General features: G+C 42.7%; 1 protein-coding gene across 3 annotated transcripts in view; it reads left to right on the top strand.

Moving 5' to 3' along the window:
- The window catches only part of LOC111871644 (serine/threonine-protein kinase NIM1), a 184,542-nt gene that overhangs the window by 57,842 nt on the left and 104,920 nt on the right, over positions 1–21,780 (top strand). The window lies entirely within an intron of this gene.

Here is a 21,780-nt window from a genome sequence, read left to right as displayed (position 1 = left end):
CTACTACTTCTCAGAAAAAAATCTGGTAGCGCCGGGAATCGAACCCGGACCTCTGGATCTGTATCCAGGAAAGCTCACCTGTAGACCACAGAGAATATTACAATGATGTACACACATTTGATTACTGCTATACTGGTGATGTTATTGTATTTTTATACACAGAAATACTGAATGTTACACTCTGATGATCTGCTCAGCGCCACCCGAAATCTGTCCTTTAAATACTATTGGATGACGTAATATTCCAGAATTTTCTGCATCGGGATTTTTCTGGAAGCTTCCACACTGTTCTACAGATTGAGAATGTTCTGGGAGTTTCTTTAATTGGGCTCGTAGGCAATTCACATGCCGCTCCGGCTAACAGAGACCGTGCTAGTAGCTCTTATCTAAACATTTTTGGCCGCAAATTCTCAGAATAGTTGATGCAAAACGAGTATAAGTCACATTTATTACAAAAATGGTATTAAGTCCTGCGTATTAATATTTAAGAGTTAGGCCGGTAGGCAACGATCGATTTACATTACCGTTAATGACCCATGATCGTCCTCCTTTTCGACCTGTATAACTCGTGTATTCATTTCAGGAGACGTCGTTAAGTAACGCGGGCTGTGCAGAAACGAAACTGCTCAATAGAGTGATTCTAAGGGCGATAAGTTTTCAGTGCTGGTTTCAGTACTGCAGTGTGAATCTGCAGTCTTTCTGAACATTAAATTTCCTCATAAACCATCATTTTTATTTATAAGGACATAAAATCTTGACATTCGACTGATTTATTTTACGGCGTTGTCAGTATTTCACACGAACGGAGGAGAAGAGGAATGCGTATAGGATATTGGTGGGAAAGCCAGAAGGAAAGAGACCACTGGGAAGACCAAGACGCAGGTGGGTGGACAGTAGTAAAATGGATCTCAGATAAATAGGATGGGATGGCGTATATTGTATTGATTTGGCTCGGGATGGGGACCAGTTGAGGGCTCTTGTGAACACGGGGATGAACCTTCGAGTTCCATAAAATGCTGGGAAATTCTTGAGTAGCTGCAGAATTGGCAGCTCCTCAACAAGGATTCAGCTCCGTGAGTTAAGAATTTTTTTTATTGCTAGTGGGGTGGGACTAAGTCCCTTGTACTGCGGCCACTTCTGGCCTATTGTACCAGCCCCAGATGATAGGTGAGGGTGATTGTGGAGCAGTTGGTGGAATGAAGATTGGCAGGGGAAACCGAAGTACTCGGAGAGAACCTGCCCCAGCGCCACTTTGTCCACCACAAATGCCACTTGACCAGACCCGGGATTGAACTCGGGCCGCCGCAGTGGGAAGCCAGCGACTAACCGCTTGAGCTATGGCGCGGCCCGAGTAAATCAGTAAGTAAATAAGTAAGTATTTCACACTGTATAGCGTAAAACTGAAAGATATATGGTGCATAATGAATTAGAAAGGAATGGGAAGCAAGCAGTCTTTACCTAATGAAGTTAAAATCCTTGTATTTGCCTAGAATGGCTGGTGAAATCCACGAAAATTCTGATTCAGGATAGCCGGTGTCTCGGCCGAGATTTGAACCAAGCACCCACAAATCACTACCTATTACAGTGGCCGCGCGTTCTGAGACATGAACCTTCTTCTTCCGCACGAACGCTGGAATCGTGGGTTCGAATCCTACTCAAGGCCTATAGTACGTCTGTGTGCGTTTATTCTGTGTTTGTGTTGTCCTGTGTAGGTATCGACCTTGTGACGAGCTGATCCCCCGTCCAAGGAGCCCTACTGACTGTGTAGAGGATTAAGAAACTGAAAAAGCGGCCAAGGTCCAACAAAAAGGGCTGCAGGCCCATAGATAGACAGATAGACAGATAGATAGATAGATAGATAGATATAGCCTATTCTGTCTATCTATCTATCTACGTATCTATCCGTCTGTCTAAATAGATAGATGAATGGATGGATGGATAGATAGATATATCTCCCTGCTCGGTTGACCAGACTTGCCGTTAATCTTTTTGAACCAGTTAATAAGGACCATTTGTATAATTCTCCTAATTATGCGTTGAACCAAATTTCTGATTTTTAGTGATTTTCACATATATAAATTTTAAAATATTTCGGCCTTCGGCGAATGAGAAGCTAGACTTTCATTCTGTTTTGATATTTCTGACAGCAATATTGGTTTCCCATTATTCAGTTGCTCGTGGCATTGTAAAGTAAAGCGTAAAGTTTTCCCTGTGCTTAACTAATTAAATACTACACCATGAAGGCGTATGGGGGAGTGGGTATATAGGTCCACATTTTCTTGACCTCGGCACTAATCGGAGGTTAGTGGTTAACTTCATGGCCCTGCCAATTTACCACCGGGTTAAGAGCCCCCGGTACCCATTTGATACGAGGCTAGGTGGGCCCCAAGGGCGGTCTAGACCACTGTTTCTCAAACACCGTGCCGCCTTCGGGTACCGGGCCCTCGTTTTATAGAAAAAAGAATTCTTTGAACCGCGGTCTCACACAAAGGTTGAGAACCACTGGTATAGATAGACGACTTGGAGAAGAGAAAATTCTTGTACCCACCGGGACTCGAACTACGACCCCTTGATCGTCGAGCCCGTAGCTAGGTTCTATACCGACTGCGCTATCCCGGCTCCTTGCTCACGACATGACAGAGCGAATTATTTGATCTGCTTGGTGCATGGCCACTCGATACTCTGTAGGACGTTCCGAGAATGCCTTACAGAGTGGAACAAGAAGATGCAAAGTGATGCAAAGTAGGAGGTCTGGTTTCGAACCTTCTTCCCACGTTCATTACGAAAGGCTGACTTAGTGAGGTGTTTGTGTGACTGTATCTGTCCGCCCTAATAACTTTGAAACCATTTAATCGATTCCATAAATCATGAAGCGGAAGATGCATGCACCCCACGGCCACGCCTCTCAGGTCTCTGCCAAGAGTAGCGCTATCAGGAGAATCGCTACAGTAGCGACGTTTCCGGGACAGGGGGCCCTCACACACAATTACACCTCACATCCTGTTGCTAGCCTATGCGAAGCTGGAAGCGCAGTCAGAACTGCGAAGTTACACACGCCGTATTCCGAATCAATATAATGTCTTCGGTGAGGGCACGCCATAGCTCAAGCGGTTAGTCGCTGGCTTCCCATCGCGGCGGCCTGGGTTCGATCCCGGGGTCTGGTCAAGTGGGATTTGTGGTGGACAAAGTGGCGCTGGGGCAGGTTTTCTCCGAGTACTTCGGTTTCCCTTGACAATCTTCATTCCACCAAGTTCTCCATCATCATAATCACCCAGGGCAGGCACAACAGGCCAATCAGTGGCCGCCTTGCCGAGTGGACCCAGTTGAACTCCACCACCCACTAAGCGAATTAGAAAAGAAATCAGATTTCGGTAACCTTCAAGTCACTTTTTTTTACAATGATTTCTCTTTCTTCTTTTCATTTTTATTTAAATTTTTATAAATACTAGCTTAAGGACTCCCGATTACAGAGGCCCTACTGTCTAAGGCATGAACTCTCTTCGCCCGCTCAGACACTGGGTTCATGGGTTCGAATCCAACTTGAGACATGGATGCATACAGGATAATGGGGAAAAGCCAGAAGGAAAGAGACCAGCAGGAAATCCAAGACGTAGAGGAGTGGAAAATATTAGAATGGATCTTAGAGAGATAGGATGGGATGGTATGGATTGGATTGATCTGGTTCAGGATAGGGACAGTGGAGGGCTCTTGTGGTAGACGACGTAGAACTCGGACGCCCTTCCGGCCGAGCTACGAAGCAGGGTCAACGCGAACACTTAAGCGCGAACAGGACGTCCTTTCATGAAACCCGATATGTTCATTATCGCATTCAGCAGGTATCACCATTATACCTTAACCTGAGTCAGTTCAGTGTTTCCTGCATTTTCACGCTTATATCATTAAGCAACTGTGAAATATGCAGATGACCTTGTGTTAATGGCCAAGGAAGAAACTGTGCTACAGGATATGATTGATAGACTAATTGAAATTGGAAGGTGCTATAGCATGGAAATGAATGTGGAGAAAACAAAAGTAATGAAAATTTCGAGACAACCAACCCCAGTCACAATAAAGATAGACCAAAAACAAATGGAGAATGTGAAATGTTTTAAATATCTGGGTAGCTTGTTAACAGATGATGGAAGGTGTACTTGTGAAATTAAATCCAGGATTTCCATGGCAAAAGCTGCATTTAGCAAGAAGAAGAATCTTTTTANCTACACGAAATAAGAAAACGGAAGGCTAATTGGATTGGTCATGTTTTACGCAGAAACTGCCTTCTAAAAGAAGTTATTGAAGGAAAGATAGAGGGGCGGATAGAAGTGACAAGAAGACGTAAGAAGATGCTGGATGACCTTGGGGACAGAAGAGGATACTGTCATTTGAAGGAGAAAGCTCTAGATCGCATTAAGTGGAGGAATTGTTTTGGAAGAGACTGTGGACCTGTCGTCTTGACAGATTACTGATGATGATGATGATCATTAAGCGTGACTTTCAATATTATCCTTCCGTCTACACTGCAGTTACGCAAACGATCTGCTCCATTCACGTTTTCCAGTCAAAAATTGCACATGCACTTTTCACTTCATCCATACACTTACATGCCCCTCCAGTCTTACCCCTCGTCGCTGTCACGGTATTTGGCGCAGAAATAAAAGTACGAATCTCTTCGTTATGCAACTTTCTCTAGAGTTTTCTTAGGTAGGCCGCACACCGGCATACGTCAAGACATGTAACAGTAAAGACACGATGTTAGCGACATGACGCAAAGAAAGGAACACAGTTGAAACGAGTAAGATTATGAAAACCGCCGCACACCGGTCTGAGTCATGATGCTGAGGAATCACGAATGAAGCAAGACTGCGTCTTCTATCTCACGTCTTGATGCTTGTCTTGACGCAGTTGGTGTGCGGCCGCCCTTACATCAGCTCTCGTAGACATTCCTCAGTAGTTTATTCCAAATATAAGTTCATCCTTAGAGCGAGAGAGGAGTTTCACATGCAAATAAAGCAAGGAATATAATTATACATTTGTATATTTTGATTTTCACGATTTTAAATAGGGCCATTTCCCTTTAATTACTAATACCATATGTGTTTGCTTGTGTTACGACTTTACATGATGCAGCAACGATCTACTGCAGAAACCCTGGACCTATTAATGCAGAAATACGCATGTTTCATGTTTATGTTAGCGGGCAGACGCACTTGTGCGATGATTTTAATATGTTTTCTCAACCTTGATATTCTTAACAGGGGTCACAAAATTCACTAAGACGAGAAGAGATGTATTCAAGTATATTTAAAACCTTCAACTGAAAAAAAAAATATATATATATTTAACAAATATACAGGTTTATCACACAGAGATATTGGGTTTCGGACTTTATACATCGTCCTGATTTTAAGATAACTAAGAAAGAACACGATGTTTCGGAAACTGGATCTGTTTCCGTCCTCAGGTGAGGGAAAACACCTACTCTGTTGGGTCCCTTAGAAAGAGCTAGCCACAATCACTGGACCTCTTTCTAGCTAGCTCTTACTAAGGGACCCAACAGAGCAGGTGTTTTCCCTCACCTGAGGACGTCGTGTTTTTCTTATCTTAAAACCAGGACGATGGATAAATTCCGAAAACCCAATATCTCAGTGTGTTATACACCATCGTCAGAATCCTATAGTAAATACAGGTTTATATTAAGATAAATATAACGCCCTTTGAAAACTGGACGGAAGGCCCAATAATTTATTGCGTTGTCTTTATACGTGACCGCCTCTGTGGTCTAGTGGTCAGAGTGCCTGGCTACAGATTCAGAAATCCAGGTTCGATTCCCGGCGCTACCAGATTTTCTGAGAAGTAGTGGGTCTGTAACAAAGTCTACTCAGCCTCGTGAGGATAATTGAGGAGCTATTTCAAGGAAATAGCGTTTCCGGTCTAGAAAACCGAGATTAACGGCCGTGGGGATCCGTTGCGCTGACCACCCGACACCCTCTATCAGCTAAACTTGGTACTAACTTCACCGACAAGTGGCGGTCGCTCGGTCGGTATAGTTCGCTTGCGGACTAAAGCCACGGATTTTTTTGTCTAATTACCTCGTAGGATTCACGAAACAGTGATCTGTATAATTCAAAATGTTCTGTTGATGTCATATTTCTTCTTGCAGGTCAGAATAGACGTTTGGTTTTATCTTGGTAGTTACTTTAAGAACAGAGAAATATAGGCCAGCATATTTTATATACCTATTTGAACCCACAATTCGGAGAACTGTTGTTTCGTTTTATTTCAGCATAAATCCCTTGTTGGTGTGTGAGAACCTTTGTATTGTATATTTATTTCGAATTTGGCTGTAAACCCTTATCGTATTCGAAATTAATCATAATAAAATAATGCAGAAGATTTTAATGTAATCTTAACTACAGTGTCGCCTGGAACCATCAGTATATGAAACAAGATGGAGGCGATATTCTGTGGCTTTCTCTGCTGCTTGTCCAGGATCACAGTATGGCTTAAGTGGAAGCTGTCTGTATACATGCCAAGTGCCGCAAATGGTGACATGCACTGCGCCCTATATCTACTTTCATCAGTTTCATGTCTTTGGGGTTGCTGTAAAATTAATTTATCTGCAGTAGCGTCGAATTCACGCTTTACTGTTGCGGCTGTGGAAATTTCCGGCAAAGAATTTATTTCAAAATAAACCGGTGTGTAGGGACATCCCTGGTGTAGTTCCTTCTTGTATAGTTATATAGATGGATGTTTTAAGAATAGAAATTCTGGCTCAATTCCCGCCTATAACCCTTTCCTGAAAGTTCTTAGCCATAGTTTTCTTTTTTTGGCACTCACTCCCTGTGCCCCTCAGCGTTGGATGCCCCGTGATTGTCTTGCGACCGATGGACATGTTTCCGTGTATCAGTGATAGCTCGGAGCAGTAGTGGCTCAAGTGACTGTACTGGGAATTATCTGCGTTACATAACCACTTACACTATATCTCGCTTAGCAGTGCCAACAGTCGGTACTAATTTCTCTAGGCGTAGCTTGGAAAAGCGGGACTTATCACAGCTTGAATTCTGCCACTTTTTTCGCTTTGGCGCTACAGCCTCAATTTGGGCCTTGGCCAACCTCCATGAAACTCTCCGTTCACTTCGGTTTACTAGATCTTATACATTCGGTAGGACTCCTTGGGCGGGTGATCAGCTCGTCGCAAGACCTCTACCTATATACAAACACAGGAAAACACACATATACACACAAACACTAAACATCCATGCCCTGAGTTGGATTTGAACCCACGATCCCGGTTTCCAAGCGAGCGAAGACAGTAGATGCCTTAGACCGCTCGGCTACCGTGACCGGCAGTGTATAAGAATAATATATAAGAATTCAGTTCGTACCTCACAGGAAACAGATCCGAACCCACGATCCCGGTTTCCGAGCGAGCGAAGACAGTACATGCCTTAGACCGCTCGGCTACCGTGACCGGCAGTGTATAAGAATAATATATAAGAATTCAGTTCGTACCTCACAGGAAACAGATCCGAACCCACGATCCCGGTTTCCAAGCGAGCGAAGACAGTACATGCCTTAGACCGCTCGGCTACCGTACCGGCCAATTTTTGAATATACTTTCCATAATGCATAAGGAGACAGTTTGTGGTACGGTCTTGTCCATGTTATTCTCATCATAATTTTAAGCAGTTAATGCGTTTTCATTTCACCGGAAATTACTCTGCTCTTTCCTTTTTTTCTGGACCCGAAGTGTCTCACTCAGTAAATGATTTGGTTACTGGCCGGTCCCGAGAATGGCTTCGCTGGCGAGAACCAATAGCAATTGTAAATGAGAGACCCGTCCTCTCTGGTCGTGGGCTTGAAGGGGCTTGGCGCCAAGTGAACATGTAAAGCTGACCACTCACCTACAACTAGCGCCATGGTTAAGAATGCGTGAAGATATATCCACACTCCCCCATACGTATTTATGGCTTGGTGCTTAATTAAGCACAGGGATGTCTTTACATTTAATATTTAATCTACTTAAATACCTTAGTTAATCGCTCACTTAGGAAGCTGAGGCCTTATTGAGAAGCTGCCAATTGTGCAGCTACTTAAGAATTTCCCAGCATTTTATGGAACCCGAAGGTTCATTACCATGTTCACAAGAGCCCTGCACTGGTCCGTATCCTGAGCCAGATCAATCAAATCCATGCCATCCATCCTATCTCTCTAAGCTCCATCTCAGTATTGCCCAACCACCTACGTCTTGGTCTTCCCAATGATCTGTTTCCCTTCCGCCTTCCCGCCAATATCCTGTATGCATTTCTCTTCTCCTCCATTCCTGCTAAATGCCCTAATAGAATGATGTAATGTACGAAAGTTGTTCAGCCCTCAAGTCAAATCATTCCCCTCCCCATAGCCTTAGAATGGAACAATTGTACAGACCATACAGACCCTGGCTGTCACACGCTGTGTTCCAGACATACTTTGACGCCACTTGACTCCGCGAATAGTCGTTCAGTGAACACATATGCTGCTGGATGTTATTAACTTCAATGATTTTAAAGCGCGTTTCGCATAATCTCATATATTAAATTTTTCCATCTATTCTGGACCGCCTCTGTGGTCTAGTGGCCAGAGTTCCAGGCTACAGATCCAGAGGTCCGGGTTCGTTTTCCTGCGCTAACAGATTTTCTGAGAAGTTGTGGGCCTCGAACGGGGTCCACTCAACCTCTTGAGGATAACTGAGGAGCTATTTCAAGGAAATAGAGGCTCCGGGCTAGAAAACCGAAATTAACGGCCGTGGGGATCCTTTGCGCTGACCACGCGACACCCTCTGTCCGCTAAAGTTGGCACTAACTTCGCCGACAAGCAGTGGTCGCTCGGTCGGTATAGTTCGCTTGCGGACTGAAACCACGGAGTTTGTTTTTTGTTTTGTTTTTTCTCTTCTGCCGCATTAGAAGCTGTTTTGACTAACTTGAACCTACTTTTAAATCACCTCCAGCTTTCACTCCTCTCTAAGCTCTAAATACGTCTTCAGGTATAGCCAAAAATATTTTACAAAAAAAAAAAATGCTTATTCGGTACCATTTTCAGTTTCTTGCGAACGAATAAGTAATGGAAACCGTGCAATCAGAAACCGAACTATTTTTACATCTAAAATCTTTTCTGCTCACCTCCTTCGTGTTTTGAATGATGTTTCCAGAAATGAAACGGACACTGTTCGAATGAGATATTCCAAATGATACCACATTCCTTCAAAGAACGTAGGGATGTCTTAGACACTATGATACGCCTTAACACATTATTTCTGCTATTCTTAGCTTTAAAAATTATGTCTTGTGAAGTTAAACGATAGAGGAGAGCCTGCTTAAGCCATGCTACCTGAGCAGGGAAGATCATAGTCTGAAAGTTGGGAGTAGGAAACAAAGAACAGGTGTTGGCAAATATTCCTTTGTAAACAGGACCATAAAAGATTGGAACAGGTTACTTGAAGGCAGGGGTACGCGGTAGCGTAGTGGTTAAGGTACTATGCTACAAGCCGGAAGGTCGCGGGTTCAAGTCACGCATTGGATTTTTTTCAATTGACCTAATACTTCCGGCTGCACTATGCCCTGGGGTTTACTCAGCCTCTAACAAGGCCCTGGGGTTTACTCAGCCTCTAACAGAAATGAGTACCAGGAATTAATTAAATAATTTTCCTGGGGAGTGAAGCGCGGCCGGCGCGTAAGGCTGACAACCTTACCGCCATCTTTGAGCCAATTGTCTAGATAATGTGGGAGCCTCAACATCTCACAACCCTATGGGCCTTCACGGCCTGTTACAGGGATAGCTTTACTTTTTACCTGCAGGCATACAAGGGTCTTTCCCCTGTGAATTAAACACTTTTAGAAAGAGGGTTAGGGAAGCTGTTACAAGTAGAGGCCATACAGTCTTTCCTTGTCTGTATCAGTGCAAGATCTACTGCCACCGGGTGAATACCCAATTGAAGTAAAATATAATAATAATAATAATAATAATAAATACTTACTTACTCATCGAGCTGAGCCCTTCTGGAGGAGCCGCCAATTCTGCAGGTACTAAAAAATTTCCCAGCATTTTATGGAACCCGAAAGTTCATTACCGTGTTCACAAGAGCTCTCCACATGTCCCTATCCTGAGCCAGATCAGTCTAATCAATGCCATCCAATCCTGTCTCTCTAAGATCTATTTTAATATTGTCCACCCACCTACGCCTTAGTCTTCCCAGTGGTCTCCTTCCTTCTGGCTTTCCCAGCAATACCCTATACGCATTCCTCGTCTCCACATTCGTGCTACATGCCCTGCCCACCTCATCCTCATTGACTTGATCATTATAATTATCTATAATGTGTATATATATATGTGTATATATATCTCTTTTAGTGCATACAATTTCACTTGTCACTTCACACTACATGTTTCGGCATCATTCTGCCATCCTCAGGTGTATTAATCACGTTAAACCATTGCACTGCCTGCCATTAACTATCCATTTATAAAATGATATAAAATGTCTGTTCGTCGTTGTTCAGTAATAAAATTTATATATTAACGTGATTGATACACCTGAGGTTGGCAGAATGATGCCGAAACATGTAGTGAAGTGACAGGTGAGATTGTGCACACTAGAAGACGGGCACTGCATACATATCATGGATACGAATCAGTGTAACAGGACGCTAAAATACATCATTCTAATTATACTTGGAGAAGAGTACAAGTTATGAAGCTCCTCATTATAATAATAATAAATTATATCGTTAGCCTTTGAATAAAGAGTAATTTTCATGGCTATTTTTTTAGGCATATTATTAATTCTTAGCCCTTCAACAATAACAGTAATAACAAAGTAGATTCGAGATCTTTACAGGGGGGAAGAATATTATTTTCTGGCATGTGATTCCGTATAGTCCGGTGAAAAAAGCCAACAGACGTTTCAGAGGAACATTTATTATCCATTTTTAGGGTTTAAAAGTAAGCCTAAGAATAAATCAGCATGAACCAGGTAACAAGCAAAGCCGCCATTTATATGCGTGAATGAATATTATGAATATTTGGCTGCTTGCAAAGTGTAGTCGCTTCAGACGAGCGGACGCCCGTATTTTTCAAGCCTTGCTGGTTGTTATTGCTTAAATTAAGGAGAAGGATTAAGTATTGTAAAATGTTGTGCTTTATTTCAAGTATTACTCTTCGGTTTACCGAACATACTTTAAGAACCGAATTTTTGTCATGTTGAGTACTTAAGGACGAGACGCTTAATTTTCCACTTAGGGAGACTGTGCCATCTAGAGACACATTGCCGAACTATTATAAGCCGCTTGGGTCTGGCGGCTCAGACATGTGACGGCGATTTAACTTAACTTCCCAGGCCTAACTTCGCCGACAAACGGCGGTCGCTCGGTCGGTATAGTTCGCTTGCGGACTAAAACCACGGAGTTCCCGGTTATACATTCATATCGTCGTTTTCAAAACTTACCATTATCTGTAAATTTCATATACAATATAGTTTTCGGAATAGTATATAAAATATTACGACCGAAGAAACATAGAACTTAGTAAACTGAAAGTTGTTAAAACACCGCTGCAAGACTAATTGATGAGCATGTTATTTAGCAACGATATTTCAAATGCAGAGGTTATGTATCGCCGCATGTGCACCTGAAGGAAGACCAATACGCAGATGGGTGAACAATATTAAAATGGATATTAGAGAGATAAGATGTGATACGGGCTGGGTAGATGTGGCTCAGGATAGATACAATTGCAGGGCTCTTGTGAACACGGTAATGAACCTTCGGGTTCCATAAAATGCTGGGAAATTCTTGAGTAGCTGCAGAATTGGCGGCTCCTCCAGAAGGGCTCAGCTCCATGATCCTCTGCCTTGGGTTAGTTTTATTGTTCCCTTCTATGCCATCCAATGAATACTAAATCCATTATATATGGATATTTGATTTTTAGCCTCAAAGGCGGAAAACAAAGGTCCACTTGAATGACCTAGAAACTGTGTAAGGGGAGGGGATATTAAGGAAGTGAAGCAGGATACTGTGGGCTGGAATAAAATAGCTGAAGTCAGGGTCCAATGGCGGCCTTTTTGAAACACGGTAATGCATATTCAGATTTCTTGATAGAACGCGGGGGAATTTTATCAGCTGTTCAATAGCTGTACATTTTTCACAGGAGACTCTGTACTTTGGAGATAGCTGGATAGGGAGATTTCCGGTAACTGTAAATTTCCAAATGACAGAAATCTGCCTCCGTCTTGTTTGTATTTTTTCTGTACAAACATTGAACACATTTAATTCATTCATCAGTAATCTGTCAGACGACAGGTCCACAGTCTCTTCCAAAACAGTTCCTCCACTTAATGCGCTCTAGAGCTTTCTCTTTCAAATGAAAATATCCTCTTCTGTNTATTATTATTATTGTATGCTGCTCTATTTAAAACTGAAATTCTCACATTGTGCTTTGTCTGTGTATGTTTGCTTCTATAATATTATTCATGCTAACTGTGTAATTAATATAAACTATCATTTTTGTATTTTGTTTTTTAATTATTTTTGTGTATTTCTCTATTCGTGCTAGCTTTGTAATTGGCCTCTGTGCTGTTAAGTTTGCACGTTAATAAACACGAATCGAATTGAATTGAACTGAATTGAATTATTAACGTTGGAATTATTCAGTATGTGAAACGCGTATTTTAAAAGAAGGACGCGAGAGAATGTCCAGAAACACAGTAATTGTATTAATATACCGATGCCACAAACTTTTAGATCTTATGTACATAACCAGCATGGACCCGGCTGCCGATCACAGTGACCACGCTATCTAAGGCATGAACCGTCTTCGCCCACTCGTGGGTTCGATCCCACTAGAGGCATGAATGTCTGTGTGAATTGCGACGGGCTGATCCCCCGTCTGAGGAGCCCTACCGACTGTGTGTAGGATTAAGTAACTGAAAAAGCGGCTAAGGTCCAACAAACGGCTGTGTAGAGCCATGGAGAGAAAATATGAACCCAATATATATCCAAAACTAGGAAATTTGGACAAGCTGATACCAGGAGATACTGACTGATACTATCGATTGGGCCGAACTGAGTAGTTTCCACCTGAAGATGGAAACATCAACCAGTCTCCCAAACGTTATTTGCTTTAGATATAAAAAAAACGATGGATAATGTCCAGAGACACAATAACTATGTTACGTCTGCTGATTGCGAACAAATTGGAAGTCATCCAACAGAAGTTTGCATGGGGCCCGTTGTCTGAAAATCGCCCCCCCCCGTCTGTTGCAGTTAGGCATATGCTTCGGAGCAGCTAAAATTGCACACCTTTCGTAAGAAGCATTATCGCCTCTATGTAGTCTTCTTTATTGAAATTGTGTCCTTCTGTTTTATAAACTGTTGGCCTTCCAGTTCCTCCTCTGTATATCAAATACATTTCTTTCTTTATTATCTACTGTTCAAGTAAAAGCTGTCCTGCTAGTGGGCTTCGTCTCCTAATGTTGTTTGTAAGGACGTTAGCATGTTCGGAACCAAAACTGCTTCACTTAATCACATTTTATATTGATACATAATTATTAAAATGTGAATCTATTTATTATGAATATTGGGGGCACTGTGCTACAAGCCGGAAGGTCGCGGGCTCAAGTCCCGATGAGGTCATTGAATTTTTTTCAATTTACCTAATCCTTCCAGCCGCACTATGGCCCTGGGGTAGACTCAAGCCTCTAACAGAAATGAGTAGCAGGAATATTCCTGGGGAGTAAAGGGCGGCCGGCGCGTATGGCTGACAACCTTACCGCCATCTGCGAGCCGATTGTCTAGAAAATGTGGGACCCTCAACGTCTCTCAGCCACATGGGCCTCCACGGCCTGTTACAGGGATAGCTTTACTTTTTTTTTTTTACTTTTTACTTAATTTTTAAAATGTGAATCTATTTATTATGAATATGTGTTTATATTCGTATACAGTACATATATATCTATAAATAAGTAAAAGCATCCCTGTAACAGGCCGTGTGGGAGCCTCGACGCCTCAGAACTCTATGGGTCTCCACAGCCTGATACAGGGTAACTTAACGTTTTCCTTAAATGGAACCTTGTTGAGAGTAAATCGTAACACTCAACAGAGCCGCGCCATAGCTCAAGCGGTTAGTCGCTGGCTTCCCACCGCGGCGGCCCGGGTTCGATCCCGGGTCTGGTCAAGTGAGATTTGTGGTGGACAAATTGGCGCTGGGTTGGGTTTTCTCCGAGTATTTCAGTTTCCCCTATCAATCTTCATTCCACCAAATTCTCCATCATCATAATCACCCGGGGCAGGCTACAATTGGCCAGTCAGTGGCCGCTGTGCCGAGTGGACCCCACTCCCCACTAAGCGAAGATAAAAAAACACTCAACAGAAAAGTTTTACAGTTGAGTAATTGCAACTGAAGTAAGGACCGTCGAGTTTTCCGTGCAGTGGTTGATGGCTGATGCTTCCCATTGCGTAGATATCTAATTCTGTTGTTGGTTTATCTTGACTAAAGTTTTGACGATTCTCTGCAGTCTCTGCCTTTAGATCCTCACATGCCCTTTATTTAAGTTTATATGAACACAACATCAAACTATCTTAATGTACCCGAATGCCCATCTCCCTTTTCCCCTAACAGATTTGAAGCCGGTCTAGAAAACCGAGATTAACGGCCGTGGGGATCCGTTGCTCTTACCACGTGACACCCTCTATCCGCAAAATTTGGCGCTACTTTTTAATTGCTAGTAGGGTGGGACAAAGCCCCTTGTACTGCGGCCACTTCAGGTCTATTGTACCAGCCCCAGATGATAGGTGAGGGTGATTGTGGAGCAATTGGTGGAATGAAGATTGGCAGGGGAAACCTGCTCCAGCGCCACTTTTTCCACCACAAATCCCACTTGATCGAACCCGGGCCGCTGCGGTGGGAAGCNTTGGCCAGTCAGAGGCCGCTGTGCCGAGTGGACCCCACTCCCCACTAAGCGAAGATAAAAAAACACTCAACAGAAAAGTTTTACAGTTGAGTAATTGCAACTGAAGTAAGGACCGTCGAGTTTTCCGTGCAGTGGTTGATGGCTGATGCTTCCCATTGCGTAGATATCTAATTCTGTTGTTGGTTTATCTTGACTAAAGTTTTGACGATTCTCTGCAGTCTCTGCCTTTAGATCCTCACATGCCCTTTATTTAAGTTTATATGAACACAACATCAAACTATCTTAATGTACCCGAATGCCCATCTCCCTTTTCCCCTAACAGATTTGAAGCCGGTCTAGAAAACCGAGATTAATCTAAGGCTTAAATACTAACAAGAGAACATGTCAGGGAGAGTAATGCTTCAGTGAGCATTCTCTAGGAACCTATTTCGAGTGTAACTTTATTACAGTATGCATTGCATTTATATGAAGCGCGTCGTTAGGTCGGTTGGCTTATGCCTTTTGAGTCTTCTGGGCTCGTCTGCGTCGTTTAATAATGTGGTTGCCAGTTCACTTAGATATACTGTGATCTTGTCTTTATATTTGCGGCTGTTTGTAGTTTCTACCCGTACTGTGGGTATGCCTAGGTCGGCAGGTAGTAATCTGTTTGGGACGTACCACCGTGCATTGTCTATAGCGCGAAGTACTTTGTTTTGAAATCTCTGTAACATTTCTATATTGGATGTACTTGCAGTTCCCCATAATGGTGCGCCGTAAGTCCAAATAGGCTTCAGTATTGTCCTGTATACTAGGAGTTTATTTTCGGTAGACAGTTCTGACTTTCTGCCAATTAGCCAATGCATCTGGCTAAATTTGATGTCCAGTTGTTTTCTTTTGGCGAGAATATGTGTGCGCCAGGTCAACCGCCTGTCTAGGTGACGGCCTAAGTATCTGATTGATTCCTCTTGTGGTATGCATGTTCCGTTTAATAGTACCGGAGGGCAGGTTCCGTGCCTCAAAGCGAAGGCGATGTGCACGGATTTGGTTTCGTTGGCCTTAATTCTCCAGCGCTGTAGCCATTCTTCGAATTGGTCTAAGTGCGTTTGCAGTATCCGGGAAGCTTCAATAGGGTTCTGATGAGAGGCTAGTATTGTTGTGTCGTCGGCATAGGTGGTAAGCATTGTTTGTCCGGTTTCTGGCAAGTCAGCCATATATATGGAGTATAGCATAGGCCCAAGGATACTTCCCTGCGGAACTCCGGATAAGACAGGTATAGGTATAGGCTTCGTCGTATTTAACTAAAAAGTTCTGTCGTTAAGATAAGACTTTAATAGAGAATACATTGGATGTGGAAGAGCGCACTTAAGTTTGTATAATAAGCCTATGTACCAAACTTTATCGAAGGCTTGGCTTATATCAACAGATGGAGCTGAGCAGTAGCGCCTGTTTTCAAAATCACTATGAATTTGGTTTACTAATCGAAGTATTTTTTCGATCGTTCCGTGACCTTTTCTGAAGCCAGATTGATGTTTACAGTTTCCACGGCTTCTTCTATATCTAGATTGGTTTTTAGTGGCATTCCTAGAGTGATGAGCTCGTCTAGTTTTTCTCTAAATGTATTCCACTTCGCCTTGCTGCTAGTGAGCGATGGTTTTTTCTGGTTTTCCTGTACGGAGGTTAGGATGGTCATTAGTATTGGCGTATGATCCGAGGTGAGCTCCAAACATGATTCAACGAGGATATTTTTTGAGTTGATTCCTTTTGCGATGCAGAAGTCAATTAGGTCTGGTATTTTCTTAGGCTCAGACGGCCAGTACGTAGATTGCCTTGTTGTTATACAAATTAAGTTATTGTTTCTAATACATTTTTGTAGTTCCCTGCCTTTGGTTGTTGTAATTCTTCAACCCCAAATTGTATTCTTGGCATTAAAGTCTCCGCCTACTAGGAATCGATTACCTAATGTCTTCAAGAAGTTGGTGTATTAACGTATTTGTTATTATATCTGGGCGGGCAATACACTGCTGCCCTTGTCAGTTGTCCTATGCTGTCTTCTGTAGTGACACTGGTGGCTTGTATGTTGTTGAGACTGTATGTAGCTCGTTCATGATGTTTGATTGTTTGTTTTATAATTATTGCCGTGCCTCCGTGAGCTGTGTTGTCAGGGTGATTTGTGCTATATACATTATATTTTGGTACCTCTTTGTAGCTTCTGTCAGTGAAGTGAGTTTCTGAGTTTAGGAGTATGTCTAAGTCGAAGTTTTGTATGAATATCTGTATTTCTTGAGCACATTGGCACAAGCCGTTGGCGTTCCATTCTACGATTTTTAATAGAGGAGCCATGTGTGTGTGTGTGTGTGTATGTGTGTAAGGGGTGCGCCATAAAATCCGGCCCTCGCGCTGCGACCTTCAATGATCTATTGTGCTTCCCGTTTGGATTAACCCATTATTAATCCTACACTTCCAATGAAATGTAGGACTTCGTTTATGGGGGCGTCATAAAAGTCATTTGCTTCCATGAAGAACTGGCCCAGGTGACGAAATCTGAAGTAAGCTATAGCCTCACAATCACACAGGATGTGTGTGGCTGATTCATCTTCTTGTAGGCACCTTTCACAGGTTGGGTCGTCTGTCAGTCCCAGTTTGAAAAGGTGCCCTTTTAGGTGGCAGTGTCCAGTAAGTAATCCTACCGCCCATCTTAATTGGTCTCTCGTTTAATTTCAAGAGGTCCTTAGTTCTTCTGGCAGAGGGTCCTGCTATAAATCCCTTTGCCTGTTTGAGTTACGTTGTGGGTTCCCAGTGTTTGTTGTGACTTCTATTTGCCCAGTCCCTGATCGCTATCTTGGCAACACCAATTGAAATGCCTCAAGCTGGTTCAGGTCCTAAACCATGTGTATGGTACACATTACTTAGGCCGTAAATGACCCTTTGTTCTAGCCCCGGATGATACCTGAAATGGAAGAGGAGTGATATTTTGTTTACCACAAATCCCACATGAACTGACGGGGGATTGAATGGGGTAGCGGTATGTGAAGCCGGCGACTGAGCGCCCTATCTATGTCAAGGTCATGGAAATAGCCTCAGCAGTTTGAACAGACTCTTAAATAATTTACGACATAATAAATTAATCAAATTGTGTCTGCACGCTTTGTTCCGTATACACCATTCCGTCTGTTCCCACGGGTTTGCTGTGTACTCGCTGCGGGCCGGAAGGAAAGCGTTTACGATGTACACACTCTTTGAAAGAAACGTGCAAGTCTCCTGAGGGTGAAGAACAGAGAGAGGCCTGGAAAGCATTTCGTGTTTCGTGTTATTAATAATGCATATAGTGCCCAATAGAATTTCTTGGCTGAACGTTCTTTGTCCTTTAACTTCAAAAACGGAAAGCTCGAGAGATTTTTCTTTTTAGCCTACTTTCCTTATCTTGAAAAAATATAAGTAGGCTTATGGAATCATCACGGGGCACGCAGTAGCGTAGTTGGTTGAGGCACTATGCTACAAGCCGGAAGGTCGCGGATTCAAGTCCCGATGAGGTGGATTTTTTTCAATTTACCTAAACCTTCCAACCGCACTATGGCCCTGGGGTCGACTCAGCCTCTAACAGAAATGAGTACCAAGAATATTCTGGGGGGTAAAGGACGTATGCGCGTAGGGCTGACAACCGTACCGCCATTTATGAGCCGATTGTCAAGAAAATGTGGGGGCCACAACGTCTCACAACCCTATGGGCCTCCATGGCCTGTTACAGGGATAGCTTTACTTTACTTACTTTATGCGATCGTCATACTCTCTATGTGTATAACTTCCCTATCAGCTTTTGAATGGCTGAACCAATCTTTATGAAACTTGGTATGTATTTCTTGGCACCTGAGCCAATCTCAACGGCGTACTTCATAAATCACTGCCATTAGTCTGTGTCTGCTTGTGTATTCCATTATCGTTACTAGGCAATGGCTCGGTAAAAAACGTTACCGCGGCAACGAATACACACGTAACAGTAGAAGAATATTGGGACTCGTCGTTTACTATACCGTTGTATCAAAGCAAAGTAGGCGATTAATTCTTCACAGAACTTCTTGCTTTATATGATACTGAAGATCGGCAGACTTCTTCACGGTGGTTATGTGATTCAGTATTATTTTGAAGACGCTGTATCAAATGCTGTAGGCGTATTTCGGTACTGATGTTCTTAATGGATTTCCGAAACTCTTCCATATAAAAAATAACTCAGTTAAAGATTGAAAGTGGAAGCAGTATATTCCTCTGAAACCTTGAAAGCCATCTACCGGACTACAGACAGCGTCATGATCCAAATGACCAGAATAGACCTTCATCGGAGAGAACACTATTATAGGACTATTACAAAAAAATATTAGTTAGTTTTCTTTTAAATCCAGTAATAAATTAAAAAGTGAAGGTAGCCCTGTAACAGTCTGTGGAGGCCCATAGGTTGCGAGATGTTGAGGTGCCCACATTTTCTAGACAGTCGGCTCACAGATGGCGACAAGGTTGTCAGCCTTACTCGCCGGCCGCCCTTTACCCCCAGGAAGAGTCCTGGTAATCATTTATGTTAGAAGCTGAGTCGAGCCCAGGGCCATAGTGCGGCTGGAAAGATTAGATCAATTGAAAAGATACAGTGACTTCATCGGTATTCGAACCCTCGGCATTCCGACTTGTAGCATAGTGCCTCAACCAACTACGCTACCGCGTATCCGATGCAGAAAAGCTTTCAGAATCCACGCACCCGTAGTCATATTCCGCCAGGTTAAACACAACGGGAACATGAAGCAGGCCACTTTTTAACAAACCTGATGTCTGAGAGTGTAGTGTATCACAAATTTTGAATACATTAATGTCGTAAATATGTATGACTATTGACAGAGATTCAACGCAAATATTTCTCCATGGCCTTTAGTCCACAAACGAACTATACCGACTAAGCGACCGCCGCTTGTCAGCGAAGTTAGTGCCAACATTTGCGGATAGAGGGTGTCGCGTGGTCGGCGAAACGGATACTCACGGCCGTTAATCTCGGGTTTCTAACCAATATAGCCGTTCTCAAATTTTAAGTGTTCTTTGTTCGTTTAGATTGCACAATGGTCCCTTGAGCCTGCTTACTCTTAGCTATGTTACTGCCTATATTCACGTCTCATTTCATGTCAATATCGCTGTAGTGTGTCACATGTATGTACTATTTCAGTCCACAGAAATTAGTGTTTTAACGTTAACACGTACACCGCTGAGGTAGATTAAATCCGCGATAATTAAATGCATAAAGTGCCAGCGTCGATCGGGTCGATGTTTCATAACAGCCACGCCAACAACTGTTAAGTTCCAGCACGAAGTTGATAGGTGATATAATGGAGTAACAGAGAGAATAATTACAGTTTTGCTTTTAGTAACGGAGGATCACCTTGTCCGCGTGATATATGCAAGAGACAGTAGAAAACGAGACGCGTAACTCTAGAAAAAAATACTTAATGTTCATTATGTAATATCCACGCAATTCTGTGGTCCGGATAGGTAACATCTTTTGAGAATGTGGCACAGTTCAGATATTTGGAAACAACGATAACAAATCAAAACTTGATTCAGGAGGAAATTAAGAGGAGACTGAACTCGGGTAATGCTTGCTACCATTCAGTTCAGAACCTTTTGTCTTCTCGTCTGCCGTCCAAAAACATAAAAATTAGAATGTACAAAACTATAATTTTACCTCTGCTTCTGTATGGGTGTGGAACTTGGTCTCTGACATTAAGGGAGGAACATAGACTGAGGGCGTGTGAGAACAGGGTGTTGAGAATATTTGGACCGAATAGAGATGAAGTGACAGGAGGTTGGAGAAAACTGCATAATGAGGAGCTTCATAACTTGTACTCTTCTCCAAGTATAATTAGAATGATGAAGTCAAGGAGGATGAGGTGGGCAGGGCATGTAGCGCGAATGGGGCGGAAGAGAAATGGATATAAGATATTGGTGGGAAAGCCAGAAGGAAAGAGACCACTGGGAAGACAAAGGAGTATTGGGTGGACAATATTAAAATGGATCTTAGAGAGATAGGATGTGACGGTATGGATTGGATTGATGTGACTCAGGATAGGGACCGCTGGAGGGTTCTTGTGAGCACGGAAATAAACCTTCGTGTTCAATAAAATGCTGGGAAAATCCTGAGTAGCTGCAAAATTGGCGGCTTCTCAAGAAGGGCTCAGCCCCATGAGTGAGTGAGTGATATCTTTTTATTTATGCGCATACAAATAAATTTCAACGCAGGTGTCTATAATACAGAGTTATTTAATTAGTACGGATCCTACTCAAGCACAAATAGGAATTGGGGCAAGAAGACCGTTCAAGGTCAATACGTGAGCGTGAATCTAACATCCGACGTTGGTCTCATTTAATTGATAATGGACGCGGTACATTTGTTTAGGATATGTTGGTACTGGTGTTGCGATATCTCGTTTGCGTTTCGGTCATACTAAGCTCGTGAATATGACTTGCGATGTTGTCTGTCTCTCTTAATGAAGACTGAACTTTGTGGATATGTACAGAATATGATTATTACAATATTTAATTTGTCTAAGAGAACTGTATGCGCTTTAATTGGATAATTTCGTAATATATATTATATTTTTTGAACAAATCTTATATAAAATTTGGATGTATAGAATAAACCCTGAGATCTCCGTGGCCTGTAGCCCGCAAGCGAACTATACCGACGGAGCGACCGCCTCTTGTTAGCGAAGTTAGTGTCAACTTCAGGGGATAGAGGGTGTAAGTGGTCAGCGCAACGGATCCCCACTGCCGTTAATCTCGTTTTTCTAGACCGTAGCCGTTATTTTCTTGAAATACGTGTATCTCCTCAA

This window comes from Cryptotermes secundus, unplaced genomic scaffold (assembly GCF_002891405.2).
Source record: "Cryptotermes secundus unplaced genomic scaffold, Csec_1.0 scaffold112, whole genome shotgun sequence".
Lineage (NCBI taxonomy): Eukaryota > Metazoa > Arthropoda > Insecta > Blattodea > Kalotermitidae > Cryptotermes > Cryptotermes secundus.
The sequence above is the reverse complement of the archived record's forward strand: the minus strand, read 5'-3'. Positions and strand labels throughout refer to the sequence as shown.